This window comes from Triticum urartu, chromosome 7A (genome assembly GCF_056163025.1).
Source record: "Triticum urartu cultivar PI428250 chromosome 7A, HENAU_Tu73, whole genome shotgun sequence".
NCBI classification, from domain to species: Eukaryota; Viridiplantae; Streptophyta; class Magnoliopsida; order Poales; family Poaceae; genus Triticum; species Triticum urartu.
In genome coordinates, this window is record NC_141879.1 from 392,206,340 (window position 1) to 392,230,041 (window position 23,702).

General features: G+C 47.1%; 1 pseudogene; it reads right to left on the minus strand.

Annotated features, from left to right (window-relative positions):
* Window positions 1-8,115: 8,115 nt before the first annotated feature.
* Window positions 8,116-10,624, minus strand: LOC147959709 (uncharacterized; annotated as a pseudogene).
* Between the last annotated feature and the right edge of the window lie 13,078 nt (window positions 10,625-23,702).

The following is a 23,702-nucleotide window of genomic DNA, read 5'->3' on the forward strand; positions in this document are numbered from 1 at the left end:
CACAAGACTCGAGCAAAGGTGAGTAGGAAATGAGATAAACAATACCAAGCTGCCTTTTCTCAATGTTGAGGATGTATCTCGTATCACTCAATGTGAGATGAAAGAATAGTGGAATCGGTACCGGACTTGTTCACTCACACCTACAAGTAAAAGCTTATCGAGGGGCTTGGTTAGGACAAGTGGCCCAAATTTCATGCAAATTGAAGTCTAAGATATTGTAAATGTTGAAATAAATCCAAAGGACTCAAAATGCAAAGCAAGTGATCACAAATATAGAGGAGGGCAATAAAGAAACACACACGGTGGGATAATGGGGCTTGTGCAACTATAGAGATGAGCAATGCAAAATTGCCTAACGAAGACTAAGATCGTGTTGCACAAACACTAGGAGAGCACTAGCTTGATTACACACTTGGGCATGATTCACCACTTGGCACCAACCTATATGTATGCAAGCTAAATGTTTCCTATTCCATGTATCCTCATGCACAAGTATCTCTTTTCATGCTCAACTCACTTTTGCTTATAAGCTTATGATCATTCTTTTCTTGCTTAAAAGCTTTTTTTGGACTTTCCTCTTCCTTTCCACTATGCTTAATGAGCCTCAACCAAACACATGAGATAAGTATCACAAGATATGCACGGGAGCAAGCAATTGCACTATATGATATATCCAATGATGCAACAATATGATATCGTATCACCATGGTGCACAAGTTTTCGCGAAGCCCGGCAATACTCGGATAGCTAGTCTCAATAGGTATGAAGGTATTCGCAAAGATGGTGGGGCTATCAAGATGTAATGGCAAGGAAGGAAAAGTTTTATGACGGAATGGATACCTTCGTCACACTTAACCTTTCACGAAGTCGGGTGTAACCGGCCTTGCTTTCGGTTGAAGATGGTCTCAAAGAATGGATGGTCATCGTCGATGTGGAAGCTCGTGGTGGATGTAGTCGATGGACCGATACAAGTCACCGGTGGTGGATGAATATGTAACCGTGCCTAAGTAGCGGAAACACCTTAGGAGACTCAAATCACAACTCAAACAACCACAAATGCACTAAGAACCAAAATGGGTTAGTTTACGTAAGTTGTATGTGGTGGTGCGAAAGTTATGGCGTAAGGCCTATGAAAAATATGCAAAAATGGCAAAAATTTGATGGAGTCAAATGGTGGCAAAACCAAGATGAGCATCTAGGGCACGTCGCTAGCTTTTCAACGAGCCAAAGAACACCCAAATCGGAGTTCGGGAGTAGAAGTTATGGCCGAAAACGTAAAGTGCACGCGGCTGATTCTAGGAGGGCCGTGCGCATGGGGTCCAAGGCCCGTGGACACGGGGTCCCGTGCACACGGTACATGTACCGAGGGCACAGGGTCACCTGGGACTATGCGGGGGCCCGTGGGCACGGGGCTGGGAGCCCGTGGGCACGGGGTAGGCGGAAATTTCACGATTTTCTTGTCAAATTCGATGGGGGGAAGAAAAATTTGGGTATGGGGACGCAAGAGGGGGGAGATCTACTTGCTATACATCAGATCCACTAATCAAAATCAACAAAAACTCACAAGAAACTTCAAATGACAAGAAAATTTGTATGGCTCTTTTTGTGCGGATTTTCGAAATTGGGCAAGAACAAGCAAAATTAGGCTAGAAAACTAAGAAGGGGGGCTCCAATTTCGTGAGAAATCATGGCTCTTGTGACACCCCAAAATTTTGGCCTTGTTTTATTAAATTAAATATTTTTTTGCCAGGAATTAAAACTTTGATTTTTTTGGACTCCATTTTGATTTTTTTTAAACATTTCCTTTCTTATTATCATTGAGTTGTTCCCTAAAATGAAAACCTTTCAAATATGTTATTGGACTTGTTTAACCTCTCAAGAAAAACTTTTCTTTTATCAGTATAACTAATTACATAATTAATTTGCTTGATCTTTATTTTCTTGAAAAATGGTTTTTCAAGGTTATATGGCCATATTTGAACTACAACCATTTGATAAATTCACCTAAAATTCTAACCAAAATTTGGAGATGTCATGTGATGTTTTTAAATCACTTGTATACAAAAATATCTTTTATTCATTAAATATTTTGAGCTCTACACTCAATTTTTCTTCTCTAGTCCAGAGTGCAATTTTGCACTACAACCCATCTAAATATTTCTTTCTAGCCTCCACCAAAATTATGGGATATTGGTAGTAGCATATGATTCAACATTATGCAAAAACCTAGTGCTGTTCTTTGAAAATTTTGAGTGAAACAACCTCATCTCCATTCTGGTCCAACATGATGGTTTGTACAGCAACCATATTCTTGCTTGCTCTTTAGCTCTTGATTCTTTTTCCTACTTGTATTCCTCCCTGCAAAACCCTTAAGTCTAGGAGCATGCACCCTTTGGGTCATTTTTGGTTCATGAAATGATGCCATTCTCATCCTGTCCAGATTTGAAGTTCTGCAAAACTTGCACTAGCAAGTTTGTGCTTTCCACCAACTAACCTCACCACCCTCTTATTCATCTAAAGAGACCACCATCTGGAGTTTTTGGCCACTCCAAGACCTACCTAAGTGCCCTTAGCATTTTGTCAAACACCTTATGGGCATGATCAGTTTTGACATGGGTTTGTGTTCGCTCTATGAACTTGATCCCCTGACCAAACCAGCATGTCCAATGGTGTTTCCCTAGCCTATAGCCTCACCCTGCTAACCCTCTTGCGGTTTGGAAACCCCAGCATGCCATGGCATTTCGTCGAGCACGTTTCGTGCATGCTCTGGGCGCGAGCAGGGCATGCGTTTTGCACGTGCCGTGCCGAGCCGACGCGTCGCGCCCCTGGCCTTGCCCGCTCTGCAGAGCCACGCCACTCGCTCCCTTCTCGCCACAACACGCCAAGAGCCCTCGCCACGTCCCCGGCAGGCCAGGAGCTAGCCGCCACGGCCGCCCGACAGCCCCTGCTCATGTCGGCGCCGCCAAGCCTCTCCCGCTCGCCAGCTCGCCCCTGGAGCAGTGCCCGCTCGTCCGCTAGCTCCTGCCGCCATCCCCAGCCCCGCCACGTTGCCCTGCAAGCTACAGAACGTCGGTCGCCGGCAGCCTTATCCACCGCCGCGGAACCGACCTCATCGCACTATAAAAGGAGGGCCCCGAGCTCGTCCGAGCACTCAGGCGACCTCAGGCCACCCCCATGGCACCCCCACAGCCAGCAATCGTCGAGGGAAAGCCGTCTTCCCCAACTCCGGCCGGTTCGGCCGCCGCCGCGTCCCAGCTCCATTCACCGCAATCAGAGCCCCTCCCGTCCGTCCAACGCCACCAAATGACTCCACTTCGACTTGCGGAGCCGCCCAGCTACTCAAACCCGACCGGGAACCACCGTAGTTCAAACGCCCAAAACTCCTGAAGCCACCGGCCGCCGTGAAGCTCGCCGCCGGCGATTCCCTCCACCCCCGACGACCCTACAACCACCGGGAGGACCGCCTAGGAGTGGCAGATCCATCCCTGCATTCAGATGCCCGCGAAGAACCGCCGTTCGCCGGCGACGATCGCCGGATGTACCGCCTCCTCTCGGGGCAGAGGAAGAGCAGGGAGGTCGACCAGTCAAACCTGACCCGTGGGCCAGGCGGGCCCACTGTCAGTGACTCGCGCGCCGTCCACGCTGGAGTAAGTGGAAGCGTATAACCAAAATACGCTTTCGACGTGTACATATATTCGAAACGTTTTTCTTTTTCTGTTTTAATTTTAAATAACAGATTTGACCAGAACTTTGACTATCTATAACTCTTTGAATATAACTCCAAATGAATTGATTCTTTTTCCTACATCTCTCAAACTCTGTCTAGTTTATTTTAAGATTTATTTGAAAATTTTCCAAACAACTTTTTTGTACTGTTTTTGAAATATGTGTTATTTGCATATTTTTGAAAATAGGATTTTGGAATAGAAGAAAACTTTCAAAAGTTTTGGAGAACACCCCACCTCTCCACACCTTTAAGGCAAGCATTCTGAACCCCGGAATAATATTTTTGGTGTGTTAGTTGACACGTTTATAACACCACCTTATATCGGAGAACTTGTTATTTCATGTGATATGATCATTTGCATGAATACATATTAGTGATTTCCTTGCTGTTGGAAATGAATATACTTGTGATGGTAATCATCCTCATGTGCCTTGCATGCATGACGAAAAGGAATCCGGGAAAGCCTCTGCCTTGGGTAGGAGTGAGCTTGTCGCCGGTCCCCGTCGGGACGGTTATGTCCGGTATGGCATGGTAAGGTATATTGAGTGGTGATTTTGTTGGTTGAAATATATTTGTTATACATGTCATGCAGGGAATTTATAAACCTCCTGAGTCGACCGTAGATCGAGTCTTGTTCCAGTAACCCCCATACTTGTTTTCTACTACCACTTGTCCCTGCCGCAGGTAGGGTACGGTTCAGTAAGTCGTCAACCCCTTTCAAGCACACACCGTACAGAGAGGCCATGGTGGAAGATACCGGTTGTAGCCGGTAGGCAGGCCACCTGGTCCGGGGGCATGGGTGTTTCCGGTTGGGACCGAGAGGGGAGGCCACCCCTTAGAGCGCGCGATATAAATTTGATCCCATGCTACGCGAGGTTGTAGCCTCCCCACTTAGAGTTTTGCTTAACAAGTGTCGTGGGTGATTCCAGACACCGATGAGTTAAGCTGGTGTGTGCAAGTTAGGCGTGTTTTCAACTAAAAGGCCATAGACGGAATTAGTCCCGATGGACTAAAGGAATCCGTTACTTGTGGGTAAAGAGTACACCCTCTGCAGAGATTAAACCTATTCGAATAGCCGTGTCCATGGTTAAGGATTACAGTCTGGGATGGGTCAAGTGTTGGTCTTAGTGTCGGTCTTCGGAGGAGATATTGTTAAACCAAACTTGGATACCGACTAGTTACTTGTGAGGACCATGATTATTATTTTGTGATGGACTAACCCGTTGCATTATCTGTATTATCGAGTATCCCTGGGACGGTTCTACCTCCTGGATATTCATCGTGATTATTATTCTTTAAAAGCCCTTTATGTGGTGTCGCTCAGACGCCCGACTGTGGCATTTCTTTTAAAGCCCTTTATGTGGTGTCGCTCAGACACCCGACTGTGGCATTTCTTTTAAAGCCCTTTATGTGGTGTCGCTCAGACGCCCGACTGTGGCATTTCTTTTAAAGCCCTTTATGTGGTGTCGCTCAGACGCCCGATTGTGGCATTTCTTTTAAAGCCCTTTATGTGGTGTCGCTCAGACGCCCGACTGTGGCATCTCTTTTAAAGCCCTTTATGTGGTGTCGCTCAGACGCCCGACTATGGCATTTCTTTTAAAGCCCTTTATGTGGTGTCGCTCAGACGCCCGACTGCGGCATTTTATTCCCACTCTATCACTGCTTATTCATGTTGCATGAAAATAACCTGCTTGCATGCATAAAAGATGTTTTATTTATGACTGACGATGTGATCATGAAATTTTTCAGTGCATGATTATCAATTATATTATACCTGTGTTCTTAATGTTTGCGAGTACATTCAAAGTACTCACTGGCTTGTCCCTGGCTATTGTCTTGGCCAGATTTTTGCTTGGAGAGGAGTGTGGCGATGACAGCCCCGGAAACTAAGCAACGGTGATAGCAGCCTCGCGAAGATAGGAGTTGACCTGGTCAGCTGTTCCTGTGGGAAATGGAGTCCCATAGACACTGACGACTCACAAACCGCTTCCGCCATCGACCACTAGAAACCCAATTGTTGTACTCACAGGCCAGAATGGTCTTGTACTTCATATTTTGTATTTTGCTTGGAATTTCTGTATCAAGTTGGAGCCTCATCAGCTAACAGTAATCCTGGGGCTGATGAGCACGACGGTCTTTTTCTGGAAATTTATACCCGGAAAACCCGGTCGTGACAGCTCTGCTACCAAGATGTTGTAGGGTGGAACCCTAAGTGGAGATCTTTCACGAATTGGAGGGGGCATCCCCAAGAACAAGATGAACACAAGAGGGAAAACAAGAGGAACACTCAAGAACAAGTCCAATCACACATCCACTAGACCAACAAACACACAAGATCCACAAGGTACATGAACAATCAAAGGGAAACAAGATACATGGTAGAGTTCATCCCAAATCCTATGAAGGAGATGAGGGCTTGATGATCTAGATAGATCCTTCCCTAGATGGGGGCTTTATCCACTAGGGATCTTCTCCAATGGAGGTCTTGTACTCCAATGGAGGTCTTGTACTCCAATGGAGTCTTCTCTCTCAAGAGGAATCCCACAAGGGGAGGTACATGAGCTAAGCTCTAATATCTAGATCTATTCTTAGCTAAGTCTAAATGGAGGAGGAAGGGGAGTATATATAGGTCCAAGGGATGAAGGGGGAAGTAGGGACGAGATGGGGATACAAGGGCCAAGCCCAACAGCCACGCATAGGGGTCCCCGTGTGCACGGGGTAAGTGGAGCCCGTGCACACAGGGTATCCAGAGACCTAATGCATGAGCCCGTGCGCACAGGATCCGGGAGGCCCGTGGGCTTGACGATCCTGTGGACACGGTACACGCCCGTGTGCACGGGGTCTTCAGGACCGCCAGCCTTGGAGGACCGTGGGCACGGGGTCAGAGGGGCCTATGCGCACGGGGTCGCCTGGGAGCTGCTGCCTTCTTCTTGGCGCTTCCTTCTCCGCTTCCAGGATTCCCTTTTGGATGGTGTAGATGTTCTCTTCTTCTTGGACTCCTCCTCTATGAATGTGTAGCTCCGCTCACACCTATGTATGCACAAGAGAGAGGGGTCAAGTAGTATACCATCCTTGAAAGGTACAAGTGGACACGTGTAAAGGAGATGATTCACCTTTGTATGTATGAAGTAGATGTGGCACGTGTCACTTGCCAAATGGACTCTTGACATGGTGATGTCCATAGGATGCCCCGCGTCATCCCCTCCCCCTTTGGAAAGATCTGACCTCGGATCGAAATCCAAATCACCATGGGAAAGAGATGATGTTGCCGTGTAGAAGTGGCCGATCACCAAGCATTCATCATCTTGTAGTTTCAAATGGGCACTCTCCAATGTCGCACCGTCTTGTAATTCCTTCAAAAGGAGCAAAGATAACAAGCACTCAGAAAAAAAATGTGGTTGGCGTAAGAGCAAAGCCAAGCATTCAAGAGGTGATTCACCCAACAAGTGTTGTCATCAAGCATAGCATATGGTTTGACAAAGAAGTGTGGCATGGAATTTATGCATATAAGTTGAGGACACTCAAGGACAGCATGGAAACAAGCATGCAAATGGGAGGTGAAGATGCTAATATGTGTGACAAGTGAACAAGCATCTACCTCAAGGTCAAAGCAAGCATGCATAAAGCACTCAACAAACGGTCTATGGTATGCATAGGAATCATTCACAACACCAAATATAATTAGATGTCTAAACACATGGGGCAAGTGCAAGACAATCCAAGCATAATGTGCATATGGTGTAGTGAAGATATCATGGAACTCAACACAAAGGAAATAGTAATTTTTCGATATGTGTGAGGCAATCAAGTCAATCATGTGACAAGCAATGGGACATGGCGTATGTGAAGAAGTGACATTGTTGCAACCAAACATATGATAGGAGCAAGTAATCCAAGAATTGGATGCAACATGGAAAGCAATCATAGTAATCAAGTCATGCAAGCTAGTAGTGCGAAGATGCAACATACTAGAGGAAATCATGGCAATCATGTCATGTGAGCAAATCATAGGCATAGGCAATGCACATGACATATCGCAAGCACGAACACAAAGCAAGATCATAGTAACATCATAGGCATGGGGCACAAATGGAACATGGCAACAACAAGCAATATCTCCACCAAGCTTGCGAATACACATACAAGTATGCGAATCTAGAAACATGTGTAATGCAAAGCATGGGTCACAAATGCATGGCAAAGGTATAGGAATTATAATATCATGCAAATGAACATGGCAATATGGGCATAAAGTGAGAAATGATATATAACCCATAACCATGTGATGGCCATGTAGAAGAGATGCGCAAAGTCTTTGCGCGAAGGGAGTAGTGGTAAGGACAATCCACGGAATCCCAAGTCATCATTGCTCTCTAGAGCTCGTTTCGTCAACTCATGGGCTTTTGAGGTTGACGAGTGTTCATGGGTACCTACACAAAAGAGACACAAACGAAAGAAATTGTGTGTGTGGTAAATGTACACATCATCCATCATGATGTGTATGTGCACGTGAGAGTTAGCACAAGATAAGCATTGCTCGAAGAAATGTGATGCATGGTATATAAACCTGTCATCCATCATGAAAGAATAGGTGTTATGTATAACACGATGGGGACACAAATTGAGCAAACAAGTATATGTCACATCAATAGCATGGTTATTCATGGGGAGCATATGGTGCACACAAGTATTGGGATCATGCAATGAATGGGATGAATCAAAATCTCCTAAAATGTATGAGGAAACTATGGGGGTCTCCTCATGAGCAATATTGGAAACATCATATGGAGAAAATGGACAACATCCAAAACAATGCATATCCGAAGCTAGGTGGCTATGGCATGGCATATGAGATAAATTATGCAAATGAAGCATGTCAATATCATCACAGGAGAAACAAATGCCAATAACCACAGGCTTGTCATCTATGCCATGTGTGCAAATTGGGTTTATTTAATATCATATGCATAGTCACTATGAAGAGATTGCAAATATGACATATGATTGATCTCATGCATAGCATATGACAAGTCAAGCGGATTGGCAAACATGATGTGACCAAGAGAATTATCACAAGTGATCCTATGCAACATGGCATCACAACTAATGGACTCCACATGGCAATCATCAAACTCATCATAAATGGGTAAATCATTGCATGGGGAAATCATACTAGCATGAATCATAGCAATAGGGGGATCAACATCATGCAATCAATCAATGTCATGATAGTCCACTAGTGGGACTAGAGCATCACCTTCACCTATGTTACCTTGTTCATTCCACTCAAGTGGTGTAGGTGAGGTGGCGAAGACCAAATGGTGGTCATCATCTTCATCTTGATGGAACCATGTGGGGGTGCATCATAGTCCACCATGGCCATCATCATGTCCAAAGGAAGGACGGAGTCGTCGAGGATCGGCGCATCATCATATATGGGACCTAGCACCAAAGGATAAGACATAATAGAGGGAGAGGTTAAGTTGTTAGAAAGCAAAATGGCCTCATATGCCTCATCAACTACCTCACTCTCTCTATGTGGTGCCTCACTCACTCCCTCAAAATAGGTGCACTCAAACTCACATATGGTGGAGTCACTCATCTCACTCAAGTGGTGGGGGTTGTGGATCTACTCACATGGGAGTTGTGGCAACTCATCATATATGGGGCTAGTGGTGAAGTCACTCTCACTCTCAATATGGTGGCACAAGTCACTCAAGTCATCATATGTCGCCGTGGTCGAAGGCAAAGTCCATGCTCAACCGTCTCGTAGTCGTTGCCGTGGATGAAGGCCGAAGATGTCACATCATCACTCTCGTCGTGTATGAAGGCCGAAGATGGCACATCATCACTCTCATCGTCTTGTAGCGTGGTCGGTGCGAAGTGAGCTCAGGGTCGAGTAGAGTTAGCCTTCATGAGTTCTTGCTCCGCCTTGAGAGCACCAATGTAGTTTTCGTCAAGGGACTTGTAGTTCTCGAAGAAGACAGTCTTGGAGATGTCGTTGTTCAATCCCATCATGAAGTAGAACTTCATCCAAATGGGGTCGTCCACGCCGGCACGTCGCAAGGCTTCTTTCATGTTCTTGAAGTACTTGTCGAGGGACTTGCATCCTTGTATGGTGTTCTCCAATTGGCGTTGAAGATGTTCCGTGTAGGTGGAAGGCACAAATTATCGCCTCATTGCTTTCTTCATCGCGGGACATGTCATGGTGAAGCTTGTTGAAGGTCTATGAAGCCACCATGTCGATGCATAGTCATGGAAGATCCTTGTGGCACACTTCACTTGATCGTCGAAGGGTACTTGGTGCAGCTTGAGGTAGTCGTCCATCTTGCACTCCCACTCGAGGTACTCTTCGGGGTAATGAGTCCCAAAGAATGGACACTCATCATCGTCGGTGAAGTCAAAGTATCTCGTGGAGGTAGTGGACTTAAGCTCGTGGAGTAGGCGAAGATGTCGTACATCCGAAGGCGAAGATGCCTTGAAGTCACTTGGCGAAGATGCCAAATGTGTTGAAGAAGCTGCAGCCTTGTAGTTGATGTCGCGGTTCTGTAGAGCCCGTGTGCACGGGGGTGTGGGAGACCGTGTGCACGGGGTCCCGTGTGCACGGGGGTCGATGGCCCGAGTGCACGGGGTTGGCAGAGCAGCCAATGCGTGTCCTGAATCTCGCTCTTCACGGTCACGTCGATGTCGATGCTTCTGTGTACTCGCCAGAGATGGTAGTTCGGGAGTCTTTGCACTTGAGCGTCTTCTCGAAGATGAGGAAGATCGCTTGCGGTTCTTGATGAGGGCCTTGAGCTCCTCCATTTTCTTGTCCATCTTGGCGTCGATGAAGTTCTTCATAGCATCGAACTCGTCGTCGTGGTTGTAGACCGGAGATGATGTGCTTTGCCTATCCATCACAAGACTCGAGCAAAGGTGAGTAGGAAATGAGATAAACAATACCAAGCTGCCTTTTCTCAATGTTGAGGATGTATCTCGTATCACTCAATGTGAGATGAAAGAATAGTGGAATCGGTACCGGACTTGTTCACTCACACCTACAAGTAAAAGCTTATCGAGGGGCTTGGTTAGGACAAGTGGCCCAAATTTCATGCAAATTGAAGTCTAAGATATTGTAAATGTTGAAATAAATCCAAAGGACTCAAAATGCAAAGCAAGTGATCACAAATATAGAGGAGGGCAATAAAGAAACACACACGGTGGGATAATGGGGCTTGTGCAACTATAGAGATGAGCAATGCAAAATTGCCTAACGAAGACTAAGATCGTGTTGCACAAACACTAGGAGAGCACTAGCTTGATTACACACTTGGGCATGATTCACCACTTGGCACCAACCTATATGTATGCAAGCTAAATGTTTCCTATTCCATGTATCCTCATGCACAAGTATCTCTTTTCATGCTCAACTCACTTTTGCTTATAAGCTTATGATCATTCTTTTCTTGCTTAAAAGCTTTTTTTGGACTTTCCTCTTCCTTTCCACTATGCTTAATGAGCCTCAACCAAACACATGAGATAAGTATCACAAGATATGCACGGGAGCAAGCAATTGCACTATATGATATATCCAATGATGCAACAATATGATATCGTATCACCATGGTGCACAAGTTTTCGCGAAGCCCGGCAATACTCGGATAGCTAGTCTCAATAGGTATGAAGGTATTCGCAAAGATGGTGGGGCTATCAAGATGTAATGGCAAGGAAGGAAAAGTTTTATGACGGAATGGATACCTTCGTCACACTTAACCTTTCACGAAGTCGGGTGTAACCGGCCTTGCTTTCGGTTGAAGATGGTCTCAAAGAATGGATGGTCATCGTCGATGTGGAAGCTCGTGGTGGATGTAGTCGATGGACCGATACAAGTCACCGGTGGTGGATGAATATGTAACCGTGCCTAAGTAGCGGAAACACCTTAGGAGACTCAAATCACAACTCAAACAACCACAAATGCACTAAGAACCAAAATGGGTTAGTTTACGTAAGTTGTATGTGGTGGTGCGAAAGTTATGGCGTAAGGCCTATGAAAAATATGCAAAAATGGCAAAAATTTGATGGAGTCAAATGGTGGCAAAACCAAGATGAGCATCTAGGGCACGTCGCTAGCTTTTCAACGAGCCAAAGAACACCCAAATCGGAGTTCGGGAGTAGAAGTTATGGCCGAAAACGTAAAGTGCACGCGGCTGATTCTAGGAGGGCCGTGCGCATGGGGTCCAAGGCCCGTGGACACGGGGTCCCGTGCACACGGTACATGTACCGAGGGCACAGGGTCACCTGGGACTATGCGGGGGCCCGTGGGCACGGGGCTGGGAGCCCGTGGGCACGGGGTAGGCGGAAATTTCACGATTTTCTTGTCAAATTCGATGGGGGGAAGAAAAATTTGGGTATGGGGACGCAAGAGGGGGGAGATCTACTTGCTATACATCAGATCCACTAATCAAAATCAACAAAAACTCACAAGAAACTTCAAATGACAAGAAAATTTGTATGGCTCTTTTTGTGCGGATTTTCGAAATTGGGCAAGAACAAGCAAAATTAGGCTAGAAAACTAAGAAGGGGGGCTCCAATTTCGTGAGAAATCATGGCTCTTGTGACACCCCAAAATTTTGGCCTTGTTTTATTAAATTAAATATTTTTTTGCCAGGAATTAAAACTTTGATTTTTTTTGGACTCCATTTTGATTTTTTTTAAACATTTCCTTTCTTATTATCATTGAGTTGTTCCCTAAAATGAAAACCTTTCAAATATGTTATTGGACTTGTTTAACCTCTCAAGAAAAACTTTTCTTTTATCAGTATAACTAATTACATAATTAATTTGCTTGATCTTTATTTTCTTGAAAAATGGTTTTTCAAGGTTATATGGCCATATTTGAACTACAACCATTTGATAAATTCACCTAGAATTCTAACCAAAATTTGGAGATGTCATGTGATGTTTTTAAATCACTTGTATACAAAAATATCTTTTATTCATTAAATATTTTGAGCTCTACACTCAATTTTTCTTCTCTAGTCCAGAGTGCAATTTTGCACTACAACCCATCTAAATATTTCTTTCTAGCCTCCACCAAAATTATGGGATATTGGTAGTAGCATATGATTCAACATTATGCAAAAACCTAGTGCTGTTCTTTGAAAATTTTGAGTGAAACAACCTCATCTCCATTCTGGTCCAACATGATGGTTTGTACAGCAACCATATTCTTGCTTGCTCTTTAGCTCTTGATTCTTTTTCCTACTTGTATTCCTCCCTGCAAAACCCTTAAGTCTAGGAGCATGCACCCTTTGGGTCATTTTTGGTTCATGAAATGATGCCATTCTCATCCTGTCCAGATTTGAAGTTCTGCAAAACTTGCACTAGCAAGTTTGTGCTTTCCACCAACTAACCTCACCACCCTCTTATTCATCTAAAGAGACCACCATCTGGAGTTTTTGGCCACTCCAAGACCTACCTAAGTGCCCTTAGCATTTTGTCAAACACCTTATGGGCATGATCAGTTTTGACATGGGTTTGTGTTCGCTCTATGAACTTGATCCCCTGACCAAACCAGCATGTCCAATGGTGTTTCCCTAGCCTATAGCCTCACCCTGCTAACCCTCTTGCGGTTTGGAAACCCCAGCATGCCATGGCATTTCGTCGAGCACGTTTCGTGCATGCTCTGGGCGCGAGCAGGGCATGCGTTTTGCACGTGCCGTGCCGAGCCGACGCGTCGCGCCCCTGGCCTTGCCCGCTCTGCAGAGCCACGCCACTCGCTCCCTTCTCGCCACAACACGCCAAGAGCCCTCGCCACGTCCCCGGCAGGCCAGGAGCTAGCCGCCACGGCCGCCCGACAGCCCCTGCTCATGTCGGCGCCGCCAAGCCTCTCCCGCTCGCCAGCTCGCCCCTGGAGCAGTGCCCGCTCGTCCGCTAGCTCCTGCCGCCATCCCCAGCCCCGCCACGTTGCCCTGCAAGCTACAGAACGTCGGTCGCCGGCAGCCTTATCCACCGCCGCGGAACCGACCTCATCGCACTATAAAAGGAGGGCCCCGAGCTCGTCCGAGCACTCAGGCGACCTCAGGCCACCCCCATGGCACCCCCACAGCCAGCAATCGTCGAGGGAAAGCCGTCTTCCCCAACTCCGGCCGGTTCGGCCGCCGCCGCGTCCCAGCTGCATTCACCGCAATCAGAGCCCCTCCCGTCCGTCCAACGCCACCAAATGACTCCACTTCGACTTGCGGAGCCGCCCAGCTACTCAAACCCGACTGGGAACCACCGTAGTTCAAACGCCCAAAACTCCTGAAGCCACCGGCCGCCGTGAAGCTCGCCGCCGGCGATTCCCTCCACCCCCGACGACCCTACAACCACTGGGAGGACCGCCTAGGAGTGGCAGATCCATCCCTGCATTCAGATGCCCGCGAAGAACCGCCGTTCGCCGGCGACGATCGCCGGATGTACCGCCTCCTCTCGGGGCAGAGGAAGAGCAGGGAGGTCGACCAGTCAAACCTGACCCGTGGGCCAGGCGGGCCCACTGTCAGTGACTCGCGCGCCGTCCACGCTGGAGTAAGTGGAAGCGTATAACCAAAATACGCTTTCGACGTGTACATATATTCGAAACGTTTTTCTTTTTCTGTTTTAATTTTAAATAACAGATTTGACCAGAACTTTGACTATCTATAACTCTTTGAATATAACTCCAAATGAATTGATTCTTTTTCCTACATCTCTCAAACTCTGTCTAGTTTATTTTAAGATTTATTTGAAAATTTTCCAAACAACTTTTTTGTACTGTTTTTGAAATATGTGTTATTTGCATATTTTTGAAAATAGGATTTTGGAATAGAAGAAAACTTTCAAAAGTTTTGGAGAACACCCCACCTCTCCACACCTTTAAGGCAAGCATTCTGAACCCCGGAATAATATTTTTGGTGTGTTAGTTGACACGTTTATAACACCACCTTATATCGGAGAACTTGTTATTTCATGTGATATGATCATTTGCATGAATACATATTAGTGATTTCCTTGCTGTTGGAAATGAATATACTTGTGATGGTAATCATCCTCATGTGCCTTGCATGCATGACGAAAAGGAATCCGGGAAAGCCTCTGCCTTGGGTAGGAGTGAGCTTGTCGCCGGTCCCCGTCGGGACGGTTATGTCCGGTATGGCATGGTAAGGTATATTGAGTGGTGATTTTGTTGGTTGAAATATATTTGTTATACATGTCATGCAGGGAATTTATAAACCTCCTGAGTCGACCGTAGATCGAGTCTTGTTCCAGTAACCCCCATACTTGTTTTCTACTACCACTTGTCCCTGCCGCAGGTAGGGTACGGTTCAGTAAGTCGTCAACCCCTTTCAAGCACACACCGTACAGAGAGGCCATGGTGGAAGATACCGGTTGTAGCCGGTAGGCAGGCCACCTGGTCCGGGGGCATGGGTGTTTCCGGTTGGGACCGAGAGGGGAGGCCACCCCTTAGAGCGCGCGATATAAATTTGATCCCATGCTACGCGAGGTTGTAGCCTCCCCACTTAGAGTTTTGCTTAACAAGTGTCGTGGGTGATTCCAGACACCGATGAGTTAAGCTGGTGTGTGCAAGTTAGGCGTGTTTTCAACTAAAAGGCCATAGACGGAATTAGTCCCGATGGACTAAAGGAATCCGTTACTTGTGGGTAAAGAGTACACCCTCTGCAGAGATTAAACCTATTCGAATAGCCGTGTCCATGGTTAAGGATTACAGTCTGGGATGGGTCAAGTGTTGGTCTTAGTGTCGGTCTTCGGAGGAGATATTGTTAAACCAAACTTGGATACCGACTAGTTACTTGTGAGGACCATGATTATTATTTTGTGATGGACTAACCCGTTGCATTATCTGTATTATCGAGTATCCCTGGGACGGTTCTACCTCCTGGATATTCATCGTGATTATTATTCTTTAAAAGCCCTTTATGTGGTGTCGCTCAGACGCCCGACTGTGGCATTTCTTTTAAAGCCCTTTATGTGGTGTCGCTCAGACACCCGACTGTGGCATTTCTTTTAAAGCCCTTTATGTGGTGTCGCTCAGACGCCCGACTGTGGCATTTCTTTTAAAGCCCTTTATGTGGTGTCGCTCAGACGCCCGATTGTGGCATTTCTTTTAAAGCCCTTTATGTGGTGTCGCTCAGACGCCCGACTGTGGCATCTCTTTTAAAGCCCTTTATGTGGTGTCGCTCAGACGCCCGACTATGGCATTTCTTTTAAAGCCCTTTATGTGGTGTCGCTCAGACGCCCGACTGCGGCATTTTATTCCCACTCTATCACTGCTTATTCATGTTGCATGAAAATAACCTGCTTGCATGCATAAAAGATGTTTTATTTATGACTGACGATGTGATCATGAAATTTTTCAGTGCATGATTATCAATTATATTATACCTGTGTTCTTAATGTTTGCGAGTACATTCAAAGTACTCACTGGCTTGTCCCTGGCTATTGTCTTGGCCAGATTTTTGCTTGGAGAGGAGTGTGGCGATGACAGCCCCGGAAACTAAGCAACGGTGATAGCAGCCTCGCGAAGATAGGAGTTGACCTGGTCAGCTGTTCCTGTGGGAAATGGAGTCCCATAGACACTGACGACTCACAAACCGCTTCCGCCATCGACCACTAGAAACCCAATTGTTGTACTCACAGGCCAGAATGGTCTTGTACTTCATATTTTGTATTTTGCTTGGAATTTCTGTATCAAGTTGGAGCCTCATCAGCTAACAGTAATCCTGGGGCTGATGAGCACGACGGTCTTTTTCTGGAAATTTATACCCGGAAAACCCGGTCGTGACAGCTCTGCTACCAAGATGTTGTAGGGTGGAACCCTAAGTGGAGATCTTTCACGAATTGGAGGGGGCATCCCCAAGAACAAGATGAACACAAGAGGGAAAACAAGAGGAACACTCAAGAACAAGTCCAATCACACATCCACTAGACCAACAAACACACAAGATCCACAAGGTACATGAACAATCAAAGGGAAACAAGATACATGGTAGAGTTCATCCCAAATCCTATGAAGGAGATGAGGGCTTGATGATCTAGATAGATCCTTCCCTAGATGGGGGCTTTATCCACTAGGGATCTTCTCCAATGGAGGTCTTGTACTCCAATGGAGGTCTTGTACTCCAATGGAGTCTTCTCTCTCAAGAGGAATCCCACAAGGGGAGGTACATGAGCTAAGCTCTAATATCTAGATCTATTCTTAGCTAAGTCTAAATGGAGGAGGAAGGGGAGTATATATAGGTCCAAGGGATGAAGGGGGAAGTAGGGACGAGATGGGGATACAAGGGCCAAGCCCAACAGCCACGCATAGGGGTCCCCGTGTGCACGGGGTAAGTGGAGCCCGTGCACACAGGGTATCCAGAGACCTAATGCATGAGCCCGTGCGCACAGGATCCGGGAGGCCCGTGGGCTTGACGATCCTGTGGACACGGTACACGCCCGTGTGCACGGGGTCTTCAGGACCGCCAGCCTTGGAGGACCGTGGGCACGGGGTCAGAGGGGCCTATGCGCACGGGGTCGCCTGGGAGCTGCTGCCTTCTTCTTGGCGCTTCCTTCTCCGCTTCCAGGATTCCCTTTTGGATGGTGTAGATGTTCTCTTCTTCTTGGACTCCTCCTCTATGAATGTGTAGCTCCGCTCACACCTATGTATGCACAAGAGAGAGGGGTCAAGTAGTATACCATCCTTGAAAGGTACAAGTGGACACGTGTAAAGGAGATGATTCACCTTTGTATGTATGAAGTAGATGTGGCACGTGTCACTTGCCAAATGGACTCTTGACATGGTGATGTCCATAGGATTCCCCGCATCACCTTGGCAGGCTCAGGGTAGATGGCTTCGACGGACATATCAACCTCAGGCAAGAAGATAAGATGGTTGCGCAGAGGGATGATAGTTGACAGAAGAGTGAAGCTTGATTAAGGCATCACCCATGGAGCATAAAACTTCAGTCCAAAGAGATCAATTCCAGCTGCATCAAGTTGTCTCATGAAGAAATCTTGAGCATTGAAGCTGATGCCATTCAGAATATAGAATACCAATGTCTTCATCGCGCCTTCAAGCTTGGCTACAGGGGAATGTCCTTTGATAGGCCATAGAGTTCGCCTAACAATGTGATAAATGGTCTCTGGCAGATACTCAAGGTCGTCGATAAAGAATTCCTCAGGATATTCAGCATCTTGTGGCAGTGGCTTCATCATGCTGAGCATCTAACTCATGTTTGGCTCAGGCTTCTGAAAGATGCTCTCCAATGCATTCATGTGTAGCTGACAAGCAGGTTCATAGTATTCACCTGGAGTGGGCAGGGGAGTAAGCTCGATGATATCTTGAGCTTTGGCTTCATGGTGCACATCACCTGTCATCCACTCAAGGACCCAAGTCTTCGGATCCCTGTAGTAGCCACGAATGTGAAGAGTAGCATAGAACTGCAGCAGAAGCTCTTCGTTCCAATGCTCTTTATCAATGACAAACTATAGAAGGCCAACATCTCTGAAACAGCCTAAGGCTTCTTCCAAACAGGGCAGTCCAGCAATGGCTTCACAATCCAGATGCATGTGAGGAAAGATCCGCTCTTGATTGTATAAGACGCATGAGTAATAACTGCGCTGCGGAAAGCTCCAGAAGCGATCAGATGAGATCTTTGGCTTTGAGTATGGTTTCTTGGCACTGTCAAAGAATGTGTTGTGTGCCCTGAAGCTGTTGACACTGAACGAGCCTAGTGATGATGCAACACTGGGAAACCTTGGCAGTCTGGGCTTTGGCTTCTGGACCTGAGGCCTATGCTCCAGATGGTATTCATATTGTGGTTCGGGAGCAATGGGAGGAACCATGATTGGCCATTTCACAGTGACCAGATGTCCATGGTCGAAGGCTTGTTCAATTATGTGAGGCCTAGGAAGTGTAACAGTGGCTTCAGCATCCACATGGGCTTCAGGTTGCACACTAGTTTCGGGTGCAACATCAGCTTCAGGCGCCACATTGTCTTCAGCCATGACAACGTCATTGGCTTCAGCAGTGTTGGTTGTGGCTGCCGTAATGTTTTCAACCTCCTCTTCAGTAGCAGGAGGGTCGGGCACTGACACGTTCTCCTCGAGAACAGCTTCTTGAGTGACAGGGGTGTGGCAACTCTCTCTTCTTCTTGTCTTGGTTCTTGATTATCTTCGGCTGATGCAACCGGAATGTCTTCAGCAATTTTGACTTCAGACTCAGAGACATTCACGGTAGGAGTGGCTTTAGGAAACACTTCACGTGTGACTAAGCTTTGTTGCACTTCTCCTTCTGGAATGCTCGACATGGTGACTGGAGGCCTAGGGCCTTTACGAAGCCTGCGGAATGTGCGCGACGCTTGTGGTGAAGGAGTGGTCTGCACCATGTAGTCATCGTCAAGTACCAGAGTGGGGACTTGATGGGTTGGAGTTCTGGGGTTTCATCTTGAATGGGGGTGTCTTGTTGGGGGTGATTAGCCCACGATGCATCCTGAGGAATTGGCGTCAAAGGACGACCAATGCTGATGAGTTCGTTGTTCCTGAGAACAGGTGATGATACCGATTGGTGCTCGATCTGAGGAAGGACTTCATCATCTTCTACATTGTCTTCGCGAGCAATGTCTTCAGCTGTGATGGGGTCAGCAGCTGGTACTTCTTCATCTTCAGGAGCCTCTATGGTAGCAGGCTCATGAACTACGAGTTGACACTCTCAGTCGGAGGAGGCAGGACGTGCAACTAAGATGGGCTCAACACAAGTGGTTCTGTGGCAGCAGCACCCTCTCTCCGCGAAGACTTTGTCTTCGGCTTCTTGGTTGATGGAGCACCATCAGAGGCATCCTTGTGCTTTCGCTTCCTAGCATCAGCTTCAGCTGCCCTGGTTTTCTTCAGCTCTGAAGCTGCTGAGGGGACCTTAGGCTTCGAGCTTGTCATGCCGGCAGGGAAGACAGTGCGAGGTGCTTCCTGCCTTGGTGCTTCGGTGTGAGCCGCAGCAGACTTCTTCTTCTGTTTGGCAGCCATTCTAGGATCAATGCTAGGACGCCCCAGTGCCTTGCACTTCTCAGCCTCATCGTGCGCTTGAACACATTTCTCTGTGAAGTACCTTGCACTTCTCAGCCTCATTGTGCGCTTGAACACATTTCTCTGCGAAGTATTTCATCCGCTCTCTTGAGCCTTTGGCTTCCTCACGTTTCTGGTGAAACTGCTCCTTGAGGTTATGCAGCATCTGCTTGAAGTTTTGAACATCAGCTACGCTGAGCTTTGCCATGTGCTTCTTCAACTGAGCCTTCTCAAAATCAATTTTGTTTTTTAGCTCGATGATCTTCTGAGCCAAGGCCAACTCATTTGCAATGGCTCCGTGGAACGTGGCGCTGATGTCCACTGGTAGCTGAAGATCATCGATGCTGATGCTTTGGTCGTTGAACCACTCATCAATGAAACTTTTCAGAATTTCCACATCAAAGAGGGGCAGATCTTTGAAGATCTCCGCCTCTTGCTTGCTCTTGATTAGAAGCTCAAGAGCATCATCGCCAAAGTCTTCGTCGCTTGACAGATCAATGGTTTCATCTTCGTTCCTCAGAATGGCGGCTGGAGTCAGTTCATGCCCGGAAATCTTCATGGGCTTCTTCTTGGGCTTCTCCTTCTTCTTGGAGACGCGAGAAAGATCTTAAGAATGCACACTTGGTTCAGGACGTGCAGTGTCCAATGGCTTCGCATGCAAAACTTTTGGTGCAGCAGAGGGCTTTCAAGCCTTTGATTTCTTCTGCTTTTGCTTTGGTGGGGCTGGCGCATCTTTAGAATCTGCGTTGCCAACTGAGTGGTCCAACGTAGCCCCCTGTACAGCGATATGGGTGATGAGGCCTTCGAGGTTGTAGAAGGGGCCAATTTCATTGGGATTGGCATCACGTGTGCCATCAGCCCGTGGAGCAGATGGACCAGGGTTGAAGTCAAGGACAAACTGCTTCTTGTTCTTCTTGGCAGACTCTTTAGCAAACTGAAAGTTGGGCTTGAATAGATTGTCGTCGCGACACCATAGCAGACTAGATGGGTCGGCATCTTCAGGCTGTGGTCCTCGGACCATGCAAGGATAGAAGCCTTGAGCAATAGCTTCGGGCTTGGACTTGGGCTGCAGACCTCTGTATATAATATCTCCCCATGGTCGCTTGATGGTGTTCTTTTCTGCATACTCAACAGTCACAAATCTGTACTTGGACCATTCCTCTGCCCAATATCTTCGAATCCATTGGATTCGGGTCTTGCGCTCACCATAGGTTTCTTCAGGATCGGACTTGTACAGTTCAAAGAGATCTAGTGGAAGGTCCTTGGTTGTATCCCCACGGCGCTGCCTACTGCCCTTTCTAGCTGATTTCTCAGTGGCCATAGTATTCAAGCTGAAAGGCTTCAAGACTGTGAATGGCTTCCTTCTACTGGTCAAACAGGAACTGGCTTCAGGAGAATTGATTTGTCGCTCTAAGGATTCTGCAAACGAATGCAGACTATGAGAACCAAGGGATTCTCCCACGGACATGTACCTGTGACAGCATTAGAGGTGTGAGGAAAGGGGAAGAGGTCATATGCATTCTTAGAAGATTTTGAAGATAAAATCAGTTTGAAGACATTGACCTCATAGAGCGAAGACATTCACTTATTTGTTGAGAGCTGGTTCCATATTTGTACGAATCCAAGAATAAGTACAAGTGAGGAATCTAACTAGTAGTGAAGCATAAGTGAATATACTTGGCATGATATGAGATGCAAACAAGATAGATCCAGATTTGCATGCTTAGAAACCACTTCTGGTTGAAGTGGATGGATCTGATGAATCAAAAGGGACAGTAAAAGTGAGATTTAATTACCACACGAAGAACTGCTAGACGAAGTCGAGAGGGAGGCCGAGCAGTTCAATCTCCCATGCCCTAACTTGGTGACGGAAGACACCTGTGGCGGCGGCAGAGAGGACGAGGTCCGTAGCCGGCATGAAGACGGCGTCGAAGATGTCGCGGCAGCTAAGCACTTCGTCTCCGGCGTCATCGCGAGCTAGCGGAGGCGCTAGGGTTTTGGTGCGAGGAGAGAGGTGTAAGAAGAGATAATGACCGCGGTGAGGTGTGTATTTATAGAGACAGGGACGGCACAGCGTTATTACGTAGGTGCCCCTGGCGCTTCACATCTGAAGGACACGTGGCATGCATGCAACACATTGGAAGTTGTTCCATGTTCCCACGCATGCCTGGATTGTCGGGTGGTCGTTCCAGCTTCTCCGGGTTTCAGGAAAAAGGATATAGCATTAAAATAGATTCAATTTTTGTCTCTGTGTCTTCTGCTAACAAGAACTCAGAGAAGACAATCGACATTTTCAATAGAATGCATATGATTTGGATAGATAGAATCTGAGGTAGAAGCATAGAGGGGGTTAGGGTCCAATCACATTCACTTAGATCAAAAGATTCAAACAAGAAGACATAGCTATAAGTGAATGATGTAGAGGACAGAACACAAATGTGTGTGTATAGGACAAGGCTATTTTGTTACTAGTAACAGAATAATATTCTGTTACTCCAGCGCCCTATTGAGAACGAGATGAATTTTCTTCGAACCAGTACGCCTGTGCGAAAAAAAATTCAAATCACCCACTCACAACCACCTCTTCCCACTCGTCGGCCTTTCCCTCCGCCCCGCGCGCCACCAGCAAACCTCCACCCCGTGCGCCCCCTGGCCAGCCTCCACCCCGCGCGCCGCCGGCCAACGTCCATCCCGCGCTCCCGCCGGCCACTCTCCACCCCACGCGCCGCTGGCCAACCTCCATCATGCGCTCCTGCAGGCGACCCTCCACCCCGCGCGCCCGCCGGCCAACCTCCACCCCCCACGCCCCCGACTACCCTCCACCCGGCGCGCCCGCCAGCCATCCTCCATCCTGCGTGCCCCCGGCCACCCTCTATCCCACATTCCTGCCGGCCTTCCTCCAGTTGCGCCACCCACCGGACACCAACATCGCCCATCGCCTGCCTTCATCGTCTACGAGACTGGATATGCCCCCTGGCACCTCTTCCTCCCCCTGCCCCCGCACATGGAAGCTAGTGGCTGGTGTCATTCGATGCTGCTTTGCTCCATCAACTTCAACCACCGGCTCATGAGGTGCACGCCATGTGTTTGCTAAATTGACTCGGTGCAGTGGAGCACCATTTTTACTTTGTTTCATGTTCATTTGTAGGTAGCTCGTTCTTGCCAAATGTTGTAGCTTAGATGACTTCAGAATGTTTATCGTGCGTGCTCTACCGTCGCGTGCAAGTCCAAGAATTCCTATCATCACATAAGTCAATGTATTACTACCATGGGAGTTCAAAGAAATTCCTGTAACACGCGCCGTGCCCCGGCCCCATGTTCTGGCGTCGCCCTCCACGGCCTCAGCATGCAGGCCGTTCACCTCCGCCACCCAGGCCGTTCACCTCCGCCACCGATGTCTGTTCAATGCCACCAGGAGAACCCTGTGCGTCAACACCCCTGTCAACCCCGTGCGACTTTGTTCTCTCAGCTTCAAAGAGGGTCAGTTCAGAACTTTGAACGCCCAGAGGTTCAGTTCAGAACTTGGCCTGGTGATACATTTGGTTTCTTTTCTGCAGCTCACACAACCCAAATAACAGCTAATCATTTGATAAATTTTGGGTTCAGCTTCACACTACGCAGGAGTGCATATTCTTCTGCTTGTAAGTTCTAATAATAGATGGGTGGTTTTGCTAATCAGTTCAAGCTCAAATAACAAAATTCCTCGCTGGATTGCATCATTCTTATCTATTGTTTTTTTGCTCGATTGATATCAGCCACTACAAGTCCTTTTCTCCAGCCATGATGGAGATCCATTCAAATTAGTTGTTCTATGTTTACACATTCAGATATACTAGTTGATCTGCTGAAAGATACAATATGTGTACTGTTGATAATATCAAACATGTTTTACTCAACTTTAGAAAACATGTAATATTGTTCT